Raw genomic sequence first — 19988 nt, forward strand, 5'->3', positions numbered from 1 at the left:
ATATTCAAGCAGTGATGTTCCTAAGCTTGCTGGGGAAGAATATAATAAATCGACATTTGTTTCATTTTGAAAACAACTAGCCTAAATGAGTGCTATTGTACAGGCAGGGAAACGACACAAACAACCCAATGCATCTCTTTTTTTAAAAGAGATTCTTGGACCATTACTTTTCAACCTTTATATGCTCCCACTTGGGCAAATTATCAATAAAAATTCAATTTTGTATCACTGCTATGCAGATGACACCCAAATTTATTTCGCTCTATCACCTAATGATTATGCCCCCCTTGAGTGTCTCTACCAGTGTATCGATCAAATCAATAGCTGGATGTCACAAAATTTTCTTCAGCTGAACACAGATAAAACAGAAGTAATTCTATTTGGAAAAAAAGATGAAAGACTCAGGATTACCACTATTCTTGACACAAAAGGGATGAAAACTAAAGAAATGGTTAAAAATCTTGGTGTTTTCATTGACAGCGAGCTAAACTTTGACAGTCACATGAAAGCAATCACTAAAACGGCATTTTATCACCTAAAAAACATTTCCAAACTAAGAGGACTTATGTCAAAAAATGATCTGGAAAAACGAATACATGCCTTCATCTGTAGTAGGGTTGATTACTGCAATGGCCTTTTCACAGGCCTGCCAAAAAAAACCGTCAAACAACTTCAGCTGGTTCAAAATGCAGCGGCGAGGGTTCTCACACGAACTAAAAGAACAGAGCACATTACTCCAATTCTAAGGTCCCTTCACTGGCTTCCAGTAAGCTACAGAACTGACTTTAAAGCATTGCTGCTGGTGTACAAATCTCTAAATGGTACAGGGCCCAGTTACCTCTCTGATATGTTGCAGCGGCCTAACCCAATCAGATCTACCAGATCGCAACAGAAAAATTTACTATTAAAACCAGTCGTTAAAACAAAGTATGGTGAAGCAGCTTTTAGCTACTATGCAGTACAGCTATGGAACCAACTGCCAGAGGACATTAAAAATGCTCCTGCTGTTGGCAGCTTCAAATCTAGACTAAAGACCAAGCTGTTCTCAGATGCTTTCTGTTAAATAATTAATATTGTCTTTTTTTTTTAAATAATTTTTACTTTCTCTGCATGTTTTAAATTTACTTTAATTTTAACTTTATTCTATTTTATTCTTTATTCTATTCTGCTGGTTTCTTTTTTTTTCTCCTCCTATTTCTACTTTATTTTATTTCTACTATTGTTTAATTCTTATTATTTTCTTTTAATTCTTTTATTAATTGTTTTAGAATAAAAATAAAATTATTTTATGTAATTTTTATTTCTCCATTGTTTACGGTTTTTGTTTTTACTTCTGTAAAGCACATTGAACTGCCATTGTGTATGAAATGTGCTATATAAATAAACTTGCCTTGCCTTTTTTTAATAGCAAAAATGACGTGTCTTCTGCAGAGAAGGAAAACATTAATACATCTCACTGTGCTAGTGGTTAGAAAAGTCCTAGCGCGGTCAGGAGCGCGATGGGGGGGGAACAGCCTTGCGCCGTGGCTACAGTGTATACATGAGTATCCTATGCACTGAACATCAAGACTCGCCGCAACGTCGGCTCAGATTGAAAGTGACGGCAGTGAAGACTATGTATACTGTATGTAAGAAAACTCTGCCACAACTTGACAATCGTTTCAATTGTGTGTTTCATTATGTTTTATTATTGTTATTATTAGGCTATTATTGTTATTGGTAATGGTAACGGTAAACATCCGTCAAAATGACCGACGGCCTTCAGATTTTTCAATGACGGACAACTGTCGGTTAACGCGACCTACGGACAAAACCTATCCACCAGATTTCCATGAAACTTGGCCGAAGGGTGGATCATGGGCCAAGGAAGAAACCATTCAATTCTGGAGCGGATTTGAGTCATGGGACGGATCCACCAATTTAATTTCATTTACTCTCTAAAATGTTAGGGCATTTGGCCTTAGTGGAAGTGTGTGCTCAAGAATGCCATACACCATTAAATCCAGTAGATAGCAGTGAAGTTAAACCGTGCCGAAACATAACCAACGTAAAAATGCGATGACTCCGAATTGCAATCCACATTCACGTCTACCAGTAATCATCTAGGATACACACGTAGGGACATAATAGTTTTGGAAATGTATCCAGGCATATAAAGTGGTTGCGGTTGCAGATCTGCATATCATAGAGAAGTCAACTATTGTCTTTGACGGAGGTCTGTGCTCTACGTTTGGCCTTCTAGCAGTTTCTGTAATACCTTACATGCAAACTGATTTAAAAACATGGGGCATTGTTTCGATGTATATATGATATGATGATATTTTCTGCAAAGAGATGTTTCTTGCGCATTTACGGAAGGAGTCTCCAGTGTGAGTGCTTTGTAACAGTCAGAAAAGGAAAGCTTCCACTCCAAGAAAGTTTTTTTTTGTGCACGTCTTATGACAAAATGAAATGGGGATGGGGTGAAGTTGTCAAGGGAATAACTTATTTTTTTCGCGGTCCGGTTTCCATCAAATCCTGTGCTCTGATTGGCTGGCGAGCGGGTCTGTATCCTCCGATACAGACCCCAATTACAGACCTCTGGTGACTCGCTCGCTCACAACAACAAAACATAGTAGCATTTTTTGTCAACATTTATCTTTTATTTTTTAAATAAGATTTATTTATAAGATTATCAAAAATCTTGTAAATTTTTGCCAGCATTTCTCAGGAGAATAGCATTAATTTTACAGCATGGATAGCGATAACGACAGTGTTCACAGCGAAAGCGAGTTTTACTACCCTGAGGAAGAAGAAATAAAAGAAAACATTTCAGGAGAAAGCTAAAAACCTCTAACTGTTGCTAACGCCGAGCAAAAACATGGCTGAATCCTGAATGATTCATATTTGTATAAATAGGGGACTACATAGGCGGCAAAATGTAGGGGTTCTTTTTCCTGCCATGGAAGTGCACTTGTATACCGAGGAGGAAGCCATTTGCATTACAGCCGTGAATGAGGATTCAAAATGGCAGCTCACCTCGGCTCGGCTTTCCCCTTCAGGCGCTCTCGTTTTCTGTTAGAATTTGGTAAAGAAAAAAATATTATTTACCAGCTTAAGGTCGGTCCATATCGTGAAATACCAGGACCTCGGCCTTGAATACTGATCTCAGCCCAGAGGGCCTCAGTCAGTACTTTCAAGACGTCGGTCATGGTATTTCACGATACGGACCTCCTAGCTGGTAAATAACATTTATTTTTTTCGTAGTCCAAATCCTGCGCTCTGATTGGCTGGCGAGCGGGTCCTTATCCTACGGTACGGACCCTGGTTACGGATCTCTGGCGACTCGCTCGTTCACAATAACAAAACATAGAAGCATTTTTTGTCAACATTTATCTTTTTTTAATAAGATTTTTTTATACTATCAAAAATCTTATAAATTTTTGCAAGCATTTCTCAGGAGAATAGCATTAATTTTACATCATGGATAGCGATAACGACAGTGTTCACAGTGAAAGCGAGTTTTACTACCCTGATGAATACTGACTTTCAGTACTTTCAAGACCTCGGTCACGGTGTTTCACGATACGGACCTCCCAGCTGGTAAATAACATATACCTGCTTTAACGCAAGTGATAACAGGAACGAACTTGGTCCACAACATGAAAAGTAACTATAACTAACAATACCAGCAGTGCTTGCCATGCAGGAAGCGCCTATCTGTTTACATGGTAAAATGCAAATTTTCGATCGCCATGTACCAACATAAAAAGTACGTTCAGCTTTACAAGAGTTGGGTATTTTATAGGAAAAAAACTTAACTTTCAGAATATGCACTCAGATTTGCACGATAGTGATCACTTTTGACACGACAATCTTTTTTCTGAACGCTGACGGTGAAACCGCTGGGTGCGGCCATGTTGGATTTTGGTCGAAAGCCGATGACGTGCCACCCCTGTGACGTTAGACTCTAGCTCTCTTTCCATTGGTCGACACTGGCCGAACTTGATACCAGAGGTCGGGAACAATCATGACACCTGGTGGGCCTTTTTGCGGTAATTTCGGTCAAACCAGAAGCCAACCAGAGTCAGGGGAAGTTCTAGTCACGGTCAACAGATGTGTATCCTTCTATGAAAAACAATAAAAATATTGGACTCTGGAGAATAGAGAAAAAAGAGAAGGTTCAGGGATGTTAATCATATTAGGGGTGTTCACACGGCAACTTTTACTCCGGTGTAGCACCGGGGCTGCCCTGGTAGAGCGTTCACACGGTACAAAGTTATACCGGTGTAGCCCCTGAAAGCTGCTTAAACCGGTGCAAATCTCACCCTGCTCGGGAGGTGGTTTAAGAAATTTACTCCAGAGTAAATGCTAGTTTGCGGGGCAGCACCGATATACAATGGGACATCTGAACGCTACAGGGGTAGACTCGCTACGCGGGAGGAGAGTTGATTACATACGGGCATGCATAATTTGCATCCTGGTATTTTGCGCTTCCAAAATGGCGAATATCAACAACGACAGAACTGCATGTCTTCCAGTGTTGCCAGATTGGGCGGTTTTAAGTGCATTTTGGCGGATTTGAACATATTTTGGGCTGGAAAACGTCAGCAGTATCTGACAACACTGGTGTCTTCATCCACATTGTTTTCCCGGCGCTTGGTGATGCCATGACAACCGGGAAAAGGAAGTACATTTTCACGCATGCGCATATTTCACTTCCGCATTATTACTATCGTATAGCACGGTCGCAAAAACTGCCGTGTGAACGCAAGTGGGGCTGCACCGGTGCTAACACGCTTCTCTCTAGTAAGCAGGTTTGTGACGTGTGAACGCTCCACAAAATTTACACCGGTGTAAGATATATCGCAACAAAATACATCGGTGCGGCATCGATGCAAATATGTGCCGTGTGAACACTCCTATAGTTCTGAAGTAGTCACATTTGATTAGAAGCATGTAATACACAGCGATTTTGAGCACCACCCTCTGAAAAGTAACATGTGGATCTGTGCTGCCATCTTTTTCCTTGTTGTGCCGTCACATGCAATAAGGGGTGTCTGTATGCCAATTAGATGAGTTGTAGAGAAGAGAACACAATCAGAGAGAACAGATTTAATACTTTAAAAGGAATCCATGTAGATTGTTATCCTTAATGATCTTTAGTTGGGTTTGAATGATTTGGTACGATGGCCAGCAAAGTACCTACAATCAACAGTTCTGGTCGTGCCATTGCTCGGTTGCTGAAATTGATTTGAGTAGTTTATGCCGTCTCACTATAAAAATAATGCAATTAAATTTCAAAATAAATAAAAAAAAAAAAAAAGATACTGGAGCAAAAGGTTATTTTAAATTTCTGAGCAACTGATAGATGTTTTGGGCACAAGAATTGCTCCTGAAGGTGCTTTACTTTCTCAAGATGGATGTATATTGCTGGAAGCGGCCAAATAAGGCTGACGGAAAAACAAAAATTTAAATTTCAAAACAGCTGCAACTTCTGTTCTATTTAACCAAGAGGGGGAAATAAAACCAGTTTTCCCATTCAGAACTTCATACTCTTTCTTCTGATATGCTACAATCCTTGATCACAACTAGATTTAAAAAGGTCATAGGCAAGGGTCGGAGGTGGAACGTAGAATATCAACTTTATTTTCTACAACCTCGATTCCAAAAAAGTTGGGACAAAGTACAAATTGTAAATAAAAACGGAATGCAATGATGTGGAAGTTTCAAAATTCCATATTTTATTCAAAATAGAACATAGATGACATATCAAATGTTTAAACTGAGAAAATGTATCATTTAAAGAGAAAAATTAGGTGATTTTAAATTTCATGACAACACCACATCTCAAAAAAGTTGGGACAAGGCCATGTTTACCACTGTGAGACATCCCCTTTTCTCTTTACAACAGTCTGTAAACGTCTGGGGACTGAGGAGACAAGTTGCCCAAGTTTAGGGATAGGAATGTTAACCCATTCTTGTCTAATGTAGGATTCTAGTTGCTCAGCTGTCTTAGGTCTTTTTTGTCGTATCTTCCGTTTTATGATGCGCCAAATGTTTTCTATGGGTGAAAGATCTGGACTGCAGGCTGGCCAGTTCAGTACCCGGACCCTTCTTCTACGCAGCCATGATGCTGTAATTGATGCAGTATGTGGTTTGGCATTGTCATGTTGGAAAATGCAAGGTCTTCCCTGAAAGAGACGTCGTCTGGATGGGAGCATATGTTGCTCTAGAACCTGGATATACCTTTCAGCACTGATGGTGTCTTTCCAGATGTGTAAGCTGCCCATGCCACACGCACTAATGCAACCCCATACCATCAGAGATGCAGGCTTCTGAACTGAGCGCTGATAACAACTTGGGTCGTCCTTCTCCTCTTTAGTCCGAATGACACGGTGTCCCTGATTTCCATAAAGAACTTCAAATTTTGATTCGTCTGACCACAGAACAGTTTTCCACTTTGCCACAGTCCATTTTAAATGAGTCTTGGCCCAGAGAAGACGTCTGCGCTTCTGGATCATGTTTAGATACGGCTTCTTCTTTGAACTATAGAGTTTTAGCTGGCAACGGCGGATGGCACGGTGAATTGTGTTCACAGATAATGTTCTCTGGAAATATTCCTGAGCCCATTTTGTGATTTCCAATACAGAAGCATGCCTGTATGTGATGCAGTGCCGTCTAAGGGCCCGAAGATCACAGGCACCCAGTATGGTTTTCCGGCCTTGACCCTTACGCACAGAGATTCTTCCAGATTCTCTGAATCTTTGGATGATATTATGCACTGTAGATGATGATATGTTCAAACTCTTTGCAATTTTACACTGTCGAACTCCTTTCTGATATTGCTCCACTATTTGTCGGCGCAGAATTAGGGGGATTGGTGATCCTCTTCCCATCTTTACTTCTGAGAGCCGCTGCCACTCCAAGATGCTCTTTTTATACCCAGTCATGTTAATGACCTATTGCCAATTGACCTAATGAGTTGCAATTTGGTCCTCCAGCTGTTCCTTTTTTGCATCTTTAACTTTGCCAGCCTCTTATTGCTCCTGTCCCAACTTTGAGATGTGTTGCTGTCATGAAATTTCAAATGAGCCAATATTTGGCATGAAATTTCAAAATGTCTCACTTTCGACATTTGATATGTTGTCTATGTTCTATTGTGAATACAATATCAGTTTTTGAGATTTGTAAATTATTGCATTCCGTTTTTATTTACAATTTGTACTTTGCCCCAACTTTTTTGGAATCGGGGTTGTAGAACAATGACCCAAAAAGCAAATTCAGTCTTCCTGGTGTCTAATTTACACCCTAAAACTGTATAAAACATTTAAAATACACTGGTTTGAGCAAGTTCTGAAGGTTTGACGACATCTCACTTCTGCGTACTTTCACCGCCAGGGGACCGTCATCGTGACGTTATTCAAGGCAAACAGACCAAGAGCAGTTCTGCGTTAACCTGCAAACCGAGCACACATGTACGGACTTTGGTCATGAGAGGTTGTGTAAAATGTCTGAAAGTGATAGCGATTTTGAAGTAGGAACTCTCCAAATTGAATATCGAGAGGTGAAACCATACATGTATGAACCTATGGCTGTTGCGAAGAAATCGGTGAACGTGGCTCACTGGTTTGACTGTGCGGCCTCGGAATCGGACAGCGACTCGGCCGACTCTGATCGCGGTGACCCCGGACCTCAACAAGACTCGCGCCCAAACGATTTATCCTGGTAGTTCGTCGTAATACTAAATAAGAGCCCTTTTGAAGAATAATTAAACCACACGGGCACACACACACAATCCCTATAATATAACATGGATTCGTTTATATTGCTAATATAATATATTGCTAATAGTAATACAAGCATTATACTATTTATATCCGACTCCAAGCGAGGAAATATCCCTTTTGTCTCATTTCCACAATGATTATACAGGATCCCTCAGGATTCTTGACTTGTCAATTGCAAGCAAAAGTAAAACTGTTTACCTCCAATCTTCTCCTTTTTGCTTGAGCGTTGCTGCTCCGTTTCTTCTTTGACTGCTTGATTTTGTGTTCGAATTTTGTCGGAACAGCGTCAGGTTTGAGCCTTCTCTGTCCGACACGGACACCTAAACTCTCCAACAGACGGGGATTCTTCAAAAAGTGATCGGAGCACAGAGTGGCCTATTTACCCAGCTGCCAACCCTCTCACTTCACGCACACAATCCACTCTCTCCGCCTCTTCTCCGCTCTCGGAAAAAGGTAAAAACTTCTTCCTGAACCGGTCCCGTTGTTACAGTTCACTGCACAACAATAAGGCATGGTTTTTCTTTGGAAATTCCCGAACGCACGTCTGCACTCAAGCCGAACGGCAATGCAAATAAACTGAAGTGGACTCAACTCAAGCAATTTGTTTGCCATGAATAACGTCACACGCCGAGTGGTCACGAAAATCGCCGAGCAGAAATTCGCCGCAATCCGTGCTAACTTATTAACAATACTTTTTGGGACCAGAAGAAAATTACAAAGGGTTTAACATATAAAGTTTCAAATGTGCATAAATTGTAAACCTTTGCCTATGACCTTTAAAAATGGCCTGTCAGTCACTATGTTTACATGCACATAGAGAGAATCGAATTTCTGCCGTTGCTCGACTGAAACCGAAGTTCAAAATGCCATGTATACACCTTAATTCGGCTGAAATTGAACCGAACTTGATTTCTCGGAATCGAGCTACACGACCTAGTTTATGCGATTTCTGCCGAGCTACTTTGTGCATGTATACCCTATCGAGCTAGTTGTCGAGCTACTTCCGGAAGTGACGAGTGACGAGACCACAAGCGGGAAACACAACAGCCTCGGTCGGCATGACAACGGCATGAATCTTTTCTTTTTGTGGCATTGTTTGCACTGTTAAAATTTAGCTCACTTACTGTATCACCAAATACATCTGTACAGCTGTTGCATAGCTGTGAATTGTGTACATAAACAAGTCATTGTATTTGTGTGTGTGTATATATATATCTGAAGAATGTCAATAAAAACAAAATTTAACTTTTTGTGTGTTTATTAAGACACAAGTTAAATTGTAAGCAAAAAAAATATATTTTTTTGTAAGCAAAAAATGGACTTTAGAAAAATATTATTGTGCAAAATAAGTTGTCTTACAAAACAGTGGTCTGCGCCGGACAGTTTGTAGCCATACAGTCTCTTAGAGCAAGCCTAACAGCTTGAACACGGAACTGCTAGTGTTGCCAGATTGGGGGTTTTAAGTGCATTTTAGCGGATTTGAACATGTTTTGGGCTGGAAAACGTCAGCAGTATCTGGCAACACTATAGCTCTTCTTCATGATGACAACCGGAAGTGTACCAACACGATGGGGCGTGTAGCGCCACGTGTGGCTCGGGTGCACAATAGCCCGATTTCACTTGTGCATGTAGGATTGGATTTCTCTGGCACCCCTGCTGGGACCCTTTGCTTGATTACCAACAGCAGCTCGATTTGGACATGCATGTAAACGTAGTCAGTGTTACTATAACTGGTTAAAAAGCAGAACATAAACAGGTCATTCGTTAACCAATTAAAAAAAAAAAAGTTATTTGTGGAAAGCTGCTGAGGTATAAGAGAAAAAAATAGTGCTGTTATAGGAAAATAACTTTTTTTTTTTGGGGGGGACGACTACTATTTAGATTATTATCCTGTCACAGCACATCCTGTTGTGCTTCATTCTTTGCTAAATATATTCGCAATGACAATGCATCACGATCATCATTCAATACCCTACAAAGAAAAAAAAAGCCATTTTGTCATCATTTGGTTTGCTTTCTGAAGCATTTGTTCCTGTAGTGTTCAAAACTCGAGCCCTCTCAGGTACAAACTGTGTCCTTTCTCAGGGTATCCATGACACCTGAACAAAACGTTATTTTCCATTTTAATCCAAACAAGAAGGGCACTCCGTAGGGTGTGTACCTCCGCAAAGCCAAATATCATCAATAACAATCAAAATCACTTGAACCGAGGATAATACTAAAGCTGTACACCAAATCTCATCAAAATGTCCACTAATTTCTGAGTTACATTGAGAACGGACCCCCCCCCCCAAAAAAAAGCTGAAAATATAACCTCCTCCTACAAAGCTTGCAGAGGTAACTTGGGATTTTCTTGCTTGACTCATCCGATGCCTTGAGGCGACGGTGAAACCATGAAGTTGGAGCGCTAAAAATTCTTACCAGTCATTGTGGTTTTCAGGTCTTCACAATCGAGATTTGTTTCCATTTCTATGATTTTCTTCAAAGTCACATAAGGACGACCAATTCTCCTTCGTATATCTGGTTCCCAGAGAAGTTGTTTGCCAGCAGGTTCATTACTACGGATGACATATCCAGCTAATGCCAATTGTTTCTTTTGTATGATGGTGAAGACAGGCTGGAGTGAACCATACAGTGGATATAAAAAGCATACACACCCTGTTAAAACATTTTTTTTTTACATCAGAAAAACCTAAGAGACCAGAATAAATAATTTCAAAAAACTTTTCCCAACTTTTAATTACAGCATTCAGGCTTTTTGGGTTCACACTTGCCATCAATGAAAATGACTCTGATTAACCCCAAATAAAGTTGAGATATTTACTCAGTTGCATCCTCCAGCAAAAGCCAGGGTTCACAGAGAGCTTACAAAGCATTGCTGAAAGGTATCAGTCAGGAGAAGGGTACAAAAACATTTCCACGGCATTAGATATACCATGGAGCACAGTGAAGACCGTCGTCAAGAAGTGGAGAAAATATGGGACAACAGTGACATTACCGAGAACTGGACGTCCCTCCAAAATTGATGAAAAAGACCAGATGAAAACTGGTCAGGGAGGCTGTCAAGAGGCCTACAGTAACACTGAAGGAGCTGCAGGGATTTCTGGCAAGTACTGGTTGTGTACTACATGTGACGACGATCTCCCGTATTCTCCATATGTCTGGACTATGAGGTAGGGTTAAAGAAAAACATTCAGGCCCGGCTAAATTTTGCAAAAAAATATATATACATCAGCTCTCCCAAAAGCATGTGGAAAACGTGTTATGGTCTGATTAAACCAAGGTTGAACTTTTTGGCCACAATTCCAAAAGGTATGTTTGGTCCAAAAACACCACTGTGCATCACCAAAAGAACCCCATACCCACGGTGAAGCATGGTGGTGGCAGTATCATGTTTTGGGGTTGTTTTTCTTCAGCTGGAACAGGGGCTTTAGTGAAGGTGGAGGGAATTATGAACAGTTCGAAATACCAGTCAATTTTGGACCAAAACCTTCAGGTGTCTGCTAGAAAGCTGAAGATAAATTTCATCTTTCAGCATGACAACAACCCCAAAAAAGTTTTGGAATGGCCCAGCCAGAGCCCAGACCTAAACCCAATTGAAAATCTGTGGGGTGACCTGAAGAGGGCTGTGCACAAGAGATGCCCTCACAATCTTGCCCCTTTTCCACCAAATCAGTTCCAGGGCTGGTTCGGGGCCAGTGCTTAGTTTGGAACCGGGTTTTCTGTTTCCACTGACAAAGAACTGGCTCTGGGGCCAGAAAAACCGGTTCCAGGCTAGCACCAACTCTCTGCTGGGCCAGAGGAAAGAACCGCTTACATCAGCGGGGGGGAGTTGTTAAGACCAACAACAATAGCAAGACCGCAAAAGGTCGCCATTTTTAAGCGACAAGAAACAGCAGCTGTACAAATGCGAAGTCAGCCATTATTGTTGTTGTTGCTGCTGCTTCTTCTTCTCCATGTTGTTGTTGCTTCGATGTTCACGCCAAGGTTTATGCAAATACAGCAACGTAACTGACGTATACAGCGACATAATGATGTAGCTCCCCTTAGCACCCCAAACTGTGGAAAAGCAAACTGGTTCTCAGCTGGCTCGCAAGTTGAACGAGTTGTGAACCAGCACCAGCCCCGAACCAGCCCTGGAACTGATTTGGTGGAAAAGGGGTAGGAGACAGATTTGGAGCGCTTTTGCAAGGAAGAGTGGGTAAATATTGCCAAGTCTACAGTAGATGTGGCAGGCTGAGAGACTCCGACCCCAAAAAAACTGAATGCTGTAATTAAAATCAAATCAAAAGGTGCTTCAACGAAGTATTAGTTTAAGGGTGTGCACACTTATGCAACCAGCTTATTATACGTTCCCCCCCGAACAGATGTTTGTTTTTCCAATGGAATTGTACAGGTTATAGGTCACATTAAAGGTGGGAAAAGTTGAGAAATTATTTATCGTGGTCTCATTTTTTTTACATCAGAAAAACCCTAACATGGTGTGTAGACTTTTTATATCCAATGTATAACACTTTGTTCGAGATATGATCTCTCCAAGAGACGCCATCGATGAAACGCAGCATCTTTAATCTGAGATTTATACTAGGGCTGTGCGATGTCCCCTGTGCAAACATCATGATGGACGATCATATTGTGGGCGGGGGGGGATTTTAATACCACATTATTAAATATTATTATTATTATTATTAAAAGTATTAGATACTCATCCGAGGCTTTGGCACGTAAAGAAAAAAAAAGCGCTTGGTGATGTGGAATATTTGGCCTTGATAACAGATATGTGGTCCAGCTGCAACATGATGCCCTATATGTCAGCTACCGTACATTATGTGGACCGAGAGTGGGCAATGCAGTCCAAATGCCTGCAGACGAGTTTCATGCCAGAGACACATTCAGCGGACAATTTAGAAGACGCATTGCGCGAGACACTTGCCGAATGGAAAATAGAGGAGAAAAAGATCGCCTGCAACAACGGGGCGAATACTGTCACAGCCATCAGGCAATTGAAATGGCCGTGGTTAAGTTGTTTTGGGCACAATTTGAACCTGGCCATAACCAACTCGCTTGCGCAACAGAGGGCCAGTACAGACCGAGCGTTTGGAGTTTGCCGAGCAGTCAACACTGCGTTTGTGCACAGCTGGCTTCGGAGAAATGAGCTGCGCAAAGCGCAGGTGGAAATGAACCTCCCCGAGCACTCACTGATCACAGCAAGATATTAATCTGCTCTAACAATGAAAGACTAGTATTCAAACTATGAGAAGAAACTACACTTAAGCTATTACTCATTGTTTATTTACACCATATCAACTGAAGATGCGTTTCGGCCTTTAGCGCGCACTTGAACGCGCTAATTTTTCCAATTTATTAGTGTTTGAATTATTGCACCAGCTTTTAAAATCATGATATAATATTGTTTTTTTTTTTTTACCGTCTTTACATTTATCAGAATCACCTTCATTCTTCCCTTTGGTTTGACATTATGGCTTAGAGTGGACCATTTTGAGTCTGAAAGTAGGCCTATTTACCAGATTAAAGTTATTTGACTTCTGCCGAAGTCTGCGCTTCACTGCCGTTTGATAAGGTGCAATATTTCCCGACTGAAGTCGTTAATGGTGGCTATTTGTTTGAACAACATGACAAATCTTACATTAAAAGTATAGTGTAGGCTAAAAAATGAAGTCAAAATGTATTATTAGTAGCATACTGTATTTGTGTAACCACGTTATGTTCACTAGCACGTCCCTGCACCATAGCCTACGTGAACAAGCGGTAATAGGATATTACTTTACAATGATTTATATATTTATATGTTATATTTATATATTAAACAAAACTAACTAACTAAACTAACAAAAAACTAACTTTTTAGGTTAAATAGGCCCAGATGATACCGTATATGCATGTTTATGACAGGAGGGGGCGTGGTATCACGATGGTGGCTCTCCATCGTGATGGATGACCACCATCATCGATGGACGATGGCATCGTCTATCGGCACAGCCCTAATTTATACAGGTGCAAAACACTGATTATAGAGAGAAATGTGGTAGAAAAAGAAAGAGCCCAAGTTCAAGCAACAGCTCCATGACCACACAGACTGAACACTGACTCAGTGGCAGCACCACACAATTATAAGCTGCACAGAAATAAATAACAAAACAGAAGCTTGAGATGATTAGGTCACAGTCGACATGACTCCCTGTAATCTACACCCCACACACCCTGCCTACATCACAGCCACCACCAGCACGGAGCTGTTACACACGTGCCCTTCATCACCTACATGCTGGAACCAGGCTTGTAGTACTCAAGTCCGACTCGTGCCCTAATTTTAAGGACTTGTGACTTGACTTGGATCTGAGCGCTGATGACCCGGACTTATGCAGTAACTGCATTTGGACTCGTAAAGTGGAGACGAGGACTCTGATTTTTTTGTAACATACCATAATAATTTGGCATATTTATATCTACATTAGTTTTTATACTAATTTTGTCTCAGAGTGACACACTTGTGCACCTTGGTGCGTGCATCGGATAGACTCTCGGGCGCGCTCCGGACAGTGTGCGCACGCCGTAAACGACTCGCACCTGCACAGGATTAACGCGCAATCAGCGCACCGTGAACACACACTTACTTCGCGAAGTATTGAGTTGCACTGCTGACACATTACCGAGCCTTTGACTACGTTCAGACTGCACCCTGAAACGACCCATATCCGATTTTTTTGCCCATATGCGACCTGTATCCGATTTGTTATTGACAATCTGAACGACACAGATCCGATTTTTTCACATGCGACCCAGGCCGCTTGGATATGTGGTCCTAATTCCGATGCATATCCGTTATTTTCACATGCGACTGCAGTCTGACCGGACAGGTCGCATTCATGCGACCTACACGTCATCAACAAGAGACAAACGTCACTATTCTGCGTTGGCTAATCCCGCCTCTTCGGTGGAAAACAACAACAATGGCTTTTTTTTTGTTTACGTACTACGTAGATGTGCTTATTACGTGTCAATTTGCGCATGCGGGACACTTTTGGGTCGTTTTCCGTTCATACTGGAGATCGCATACAAGTCTCATATAATTGGTAATGTGAACGGCCTAACAAAAAAATCGGATTTCACAACAAATCGGATATGGGTCGTTTCAGGTTGCAGTCTGAACGTAGTGTTATTTCCTTGTTTGGTTTCCTGAGCCCTGATTTCCTGTTTCTTGTCTTTGATTCTGCCGAGTCTACGATAGCTTGTTTGTGCCTCGCTCGACCTGTTGCCCGTTTCACCGTTTTGCCTGCCGTTCTGGATTGTTCACCTGTCTTCGCTTGTATTAATAAGGGGTGTTCACACAGCAACTTTTACTCCGGTGTAGCACCGGGGCTGCCCCGGTAGAGCATTCACACGGTACAAAGTTATACCAGTGTAGCCCCTGAAAGCTGCTTAAACCGGTGCAAATCTAACCCTGCTCGGGAGGTGGTTTAAGAAATTTACTCCGGAGTAAATGCTAGTTTGCGGGGCAGCACCGATATAAAATGGGGCGTCTGAACGCTACAGGGGTAGACTCGCTACGCGTGAGGAGAGTTGATTACATACGGGCATTGCATAATTTGCATCCTGGTATTTTGCGCTTCCAAAATGGCGAATATCAACAACAGAACTGCGTGTCTTCCAGTGTTGCCAGATTGGGCGGTTTTAAGTGCATTTTGGCGGATTTGAACACATTTTGGGCTGGAAAGCGTCAGCAGTATCTGGCAATACTGGTGTCTTCATCCACGTTGTTTTCCCGGCGCTTGGTGATGCCATGACAACCGGGAAAAGGAAGTACATTTTCACGCATGCGCATATTTCATTTCCGCATTATTACTATCGTATAGCACGGTCGCAAAAACTGCCGTGTGAACGCAAGTGGGGCTGCACCGGTGCTAACACGCTTCTCTCTAGTAAGCAGGGTTGTGACGTGTGAACGCTCCACAAAATTTACACCGGTGTAAGATATATCGCAACAAAATACATCGGTGCAGCATCGATGCAAATATGTGCCGTGTGAACACCCCTATTTATTTAGCATTTTCAGAAGAAGTCTCCACTATTGGTGCTTTTGAACCGAATACAATAGGTCTCAATTTAAAAAAAAAAAATTGTGATGAAAAATTAGTGTGTAAAAGGATTAACACGCAGGACGTGTTAACTCTGCTCCTTGAGCAACTTCACGGTAGTAACAGTAAGGGTTTCATAATTAACCAAAGAGCTAACTTTAGCTAAGCTCACTGATATGACCGTCATTAATCCTGAGTTAATCAAAGACGCGATCGGTGTTAAAGGTTCTTGCTTTTGTTGTGAAGCAAACTCAGACCTGTCTATTATTCCTGTTAGTTATTAACGTCATTACGCATAAAAGGAAAAAACGGGACACGTCGGAAGGCTAAACTCGCAGGATTAAAAACACGCGAAGGAAATGAATACGTGTACATTCTGAACTCTTCCTGTCCTACAGACCCTCAATCACGCAGCTTGAAGGTAATGACAAACTGACTCAGGAACATCCTGTACGTGCTTCTGATGCGAGCTAGCTCCAGCTGAAATGTGGACGATGACATCGTGATGAGCTTCCAGACAACATGTTGAGTCACACACACACACACAAAATGCAAAAAAGATAAGAACAAACTCTTGCAATAAATGATAAATAAAACAGCAGGGTCACGGTAAGTGGTGTGAAAACATGCAGGGGTGAAAAAGGATGTAAAATAATGGGAATGCATGTGACTTCAGCACAGGCGGAAGTAACACAGTGCTATTGCCGCTAAAACGCACGAGCGTACCTAAAACGGGAAACAGCTGTTGTGCAACTGACTGTAAAAATAGATTTAACAAGAAATCAGAGTTCTGTTTTTACAGACTGCTGAAAACTGAAGAGAAAATCAAATGGAGGTCATAAAATGTTTTTTAAAAAGTTTAAGAAAAGGCCTGCGTGTTATTAACGTTTCATTTTTCATAAAAGGAATTTCAGTTAATAGGCTACAAATTTTTTTTTTTTACTCCAACCTTTACAAATCTGGGTTAATTATTGGTTATTAAAAAAAATTAAAGTTGTTTTTTTTTATTTAACAAAAGGAATATTTAAGCTGATAAAGAATAGGAAAATAAACGTTGCTTTCTGGAGATGAAAATTTTCTTCATTTAGTTTTTTTTTTTTAAACTATTGTGGGAAAATCAAATCAAATCGTGAACTGGCCGAATCGTTACGTGCCTATAGTTAGCTAGCTACTGAAGCATATTATACAGACTAAAGTCTCATTTTAGCTCAACGTTAGATATTATGTATACGGATATGGGCGGAGGCTTCTGTCCGTACTCAGTTCATTTCATCTGGATTTGTGCACGTTTTCTGAAAGCTTATGGATACGGATGAAAGAGAGCAGTACCACTGGAAATCACGGGCGCACTGTAGCAAGATGACTGGCAGAACTCTGCTTTGGCTTCTTTCTTAACAGGTACATTATTACGACCTTCTTCACCATCACCATGTCGGTTATCAGAAACTCAAAGGTGGACAGTAACGAAGTACGTTTAAGCCTCGGTCACAACCGGCCGTACGTGCTCCTACGGCCGGTCTACGTGCAAAAAACGCAAGAAACGCACGGAGGGCGCGCGTGTGACGTGCTGATTTTCGAGCCGTAGACCGGCCACAGAGGTTCTTTGTCATGTCAAACAAACTCTACGGGCGCTTACGTTTTTTTCAGGTTGCAAGACAAACTTACGGCCAACGTGCGTCTTTCTCCACGAACAAAAAAAACGCAGCGATTTGGGAAACGCCAAAAATCGCACGGCCAAAAAAATCGTACGTCCGGTTGTGACCTAGGCTTTACTTGAGTACACTGAGTATCTGTACTTGAGTATTTTTTTGGGAAACTTATGACTAACTTCACTACATTTGAAAGACAAACATCATACTCGTCACTCCACTACATTTCTCTCAAGGTCCTCGTTACTATGAAGCAGCTTTGAAAGTGGATGTTTTTTCTTTTCTTTTATAAAACGCGATTGGTTTTTTTCCGCAGGTGACACTGAGAACCTATCAGTAAAATCACTAGGGTCACATCACGTCCATAGACTGGATAAAATCGAGTTCAGTGATTTCTCAACACTGTTATTTGAACACGATCAGCTGATGGCAGAACGGAGGGAGGCGGTTGCTCTGGAGAACGCACGCACTCATGGCTATACCTAGAACCCATGTTTCAGTGTTCTGAAATGATTAAAGATTCGTTTCGTTTTAAACATGTTTGCTGAAAACAAACCACGTCACGGCCTATAAAAACTCGCCATCCAAACTGCGGAAGCATCTTGATGTCTGTAAACGTTTTATTCCAAGAGAAAGCTTGCAACGCAGTTGTCTGTGCTTTTAGAGCTAGCGATAACGTTGCAATAGCTATGCAGTCTGGTTAGTCACATGACTTTCTATGGATTTGCCCGCCAAGCTGCCATCGCCTTGTCCACAGCTAACGTTAACACACACTGTAGCTAGTTAACTTGGACGCTGTTAGTTAGCATGCAAGAATGGAGTTACGCTAACATGAATAACGTTAACTTATCTGAAGTTCTTTCAGAAATATGTTTTAGCATAATCTTACCAAATAAACAATGTAGAAATCTTTCTTTTCTAATAACGTTAGCTACTGAATATGATTTCGAGTTTGAAAAGCGTTCGCTAGCATGTCAGGTGGAGTTTCACTGACGAGCTAGCTTAATGTTAAGCTGCCATGATGCACAGCATGCGTTCATTTTGTGAATTCGCATTTCTGTCTTTGGTAACGACGTTAGGTTTTGTAAGCGTTGTGGCAATAATACAACGATGCGTTGACAGAAAATGTACTTTTAATCAGGGCTTTGAACCGGTTCAAGGAACAAAAACGAAAACTTTTTCTATTTCACATGGAACAGAAACGAAACCAGAAACTTTATTATTTTTTATGTTCCGGAACAGAAACGCTTATTAAAAATAATGGTAACCGGTTAATACCGGTTTTTATTTCGTTCCTCAAAGTTTCCGTAGCCTACAAATAAAAAAGTCATTCTTCTCCTGCGCAAGTTTCTATGACCCACTGGGGTTCACTTCCTGTGTGACGTTCGCTGACTGAATGGAGAGAGCGGGAGGGTGGACTACTATCACGTCTCCACATCTTAAATAAGAGGTAAATATTGCAGTCTATCGTTATTCAAAAACGTCAATTTCAAACACGATATCAATATATTTGTCCACGTTAATGAGAGGCTCGCGAACATTAAATGACGTTAACCTCTGTTAGCCTATCAATGCATAGGGCCTGACTAGCCTTTGGTAACACACTAAATGAATTATCTTTCATTTTTGGCACTTTTTCTGTTTGTGTAGATGGGAAGACATACTGAGAATCCAAATCGCCAACATTTGAAATAATAATTGTTTTGAATTATTTCTTGTCTTATTTAATGAAGGTTGTAATAGAATTAGCCTACATTTGGCTTAAGCTGGATGAGACAGAGACATAATTTTATAGCCATTTGTTAAACAGCTGACAGGGAACATAATTAACCGTTCCGGGAACGAATTTTTTTTTTGTTCTAACCGGTTCGGGAACGTCTATTTAATGGTGGAACCCAAAACCAGAAACGTTAAAATTCCGTTTCTGTTCGGAACGAACCAATAGGAAAAAAATTCTGGTTCAAAGCCCTGCTTTTAATACTTAAGTATTTTTAAAAGTTAGTACTTCAGTACTTTAAGTAAAAATTTGACGACAACTTTCACTTGCATCGGAGTAACATTTGACCAGCGGGATCTGTACTTTGATTTCAGTAATGAAGCTGGGTACTTTGTCCACCTCTGCAGAAACTTGACTCTAAGCTGCCCTCGACAGAGACGCCAACATGGACGGGGGGGAAGGGGAAAAAAAAGTAGCATCTCTGAGTGAAGCTGAGCAAAGCAAGGCATCCTATTAGGCCGGGGGTCTGGGGCCACCGAGGCCCCAGAAACCAAATTTCAGGGACGCTCAGAGATGCAATCTAGGCCATTTTGAGCCCCATTTTGAGGAAAAATAAATGCTGTACAGTATAAGCTCAATTATCCAAACTCTCTGGGGAAAAAGTTTGGCTGGTTAAGAGGACGTTCATATAACTGAGCTTGTACTGTAATAGCGTTTCAGCAGTTTCATCATGATCACAAAAGCCAGCGTAAAAGAA

At 41.2% G+C, this 19988-nt stretch overlaps 1 protein-coding gene across 4 annotated transcripts in view; it reads right to left on the minus strand.

The window, feature by feature from the left end:
• Window positions 1-19988, minus strand: part of fbxw11a (F-box and WD repeat domain containing 11a) — a 74762-nt gene that overhangs the window by 43576 nt on the left and 11198 nt on the right. The gene's annotated exons all lie outside the window — the stretch shown is intronic.

Source organism: Neoarius graeffei, chromosome 2 (assembly GCF_027579695.1).
Source record: "Neoarius graeffei isolate fNeoGra1 chromosome 2, fNeoGra1.pri, whole genome shotgun sequence".
NCBI lineage: Eukaryota > Metazoa > Chordata > Actinopteri > Siluriformes > Ariidae > Neoarius > Neoarius graeffei.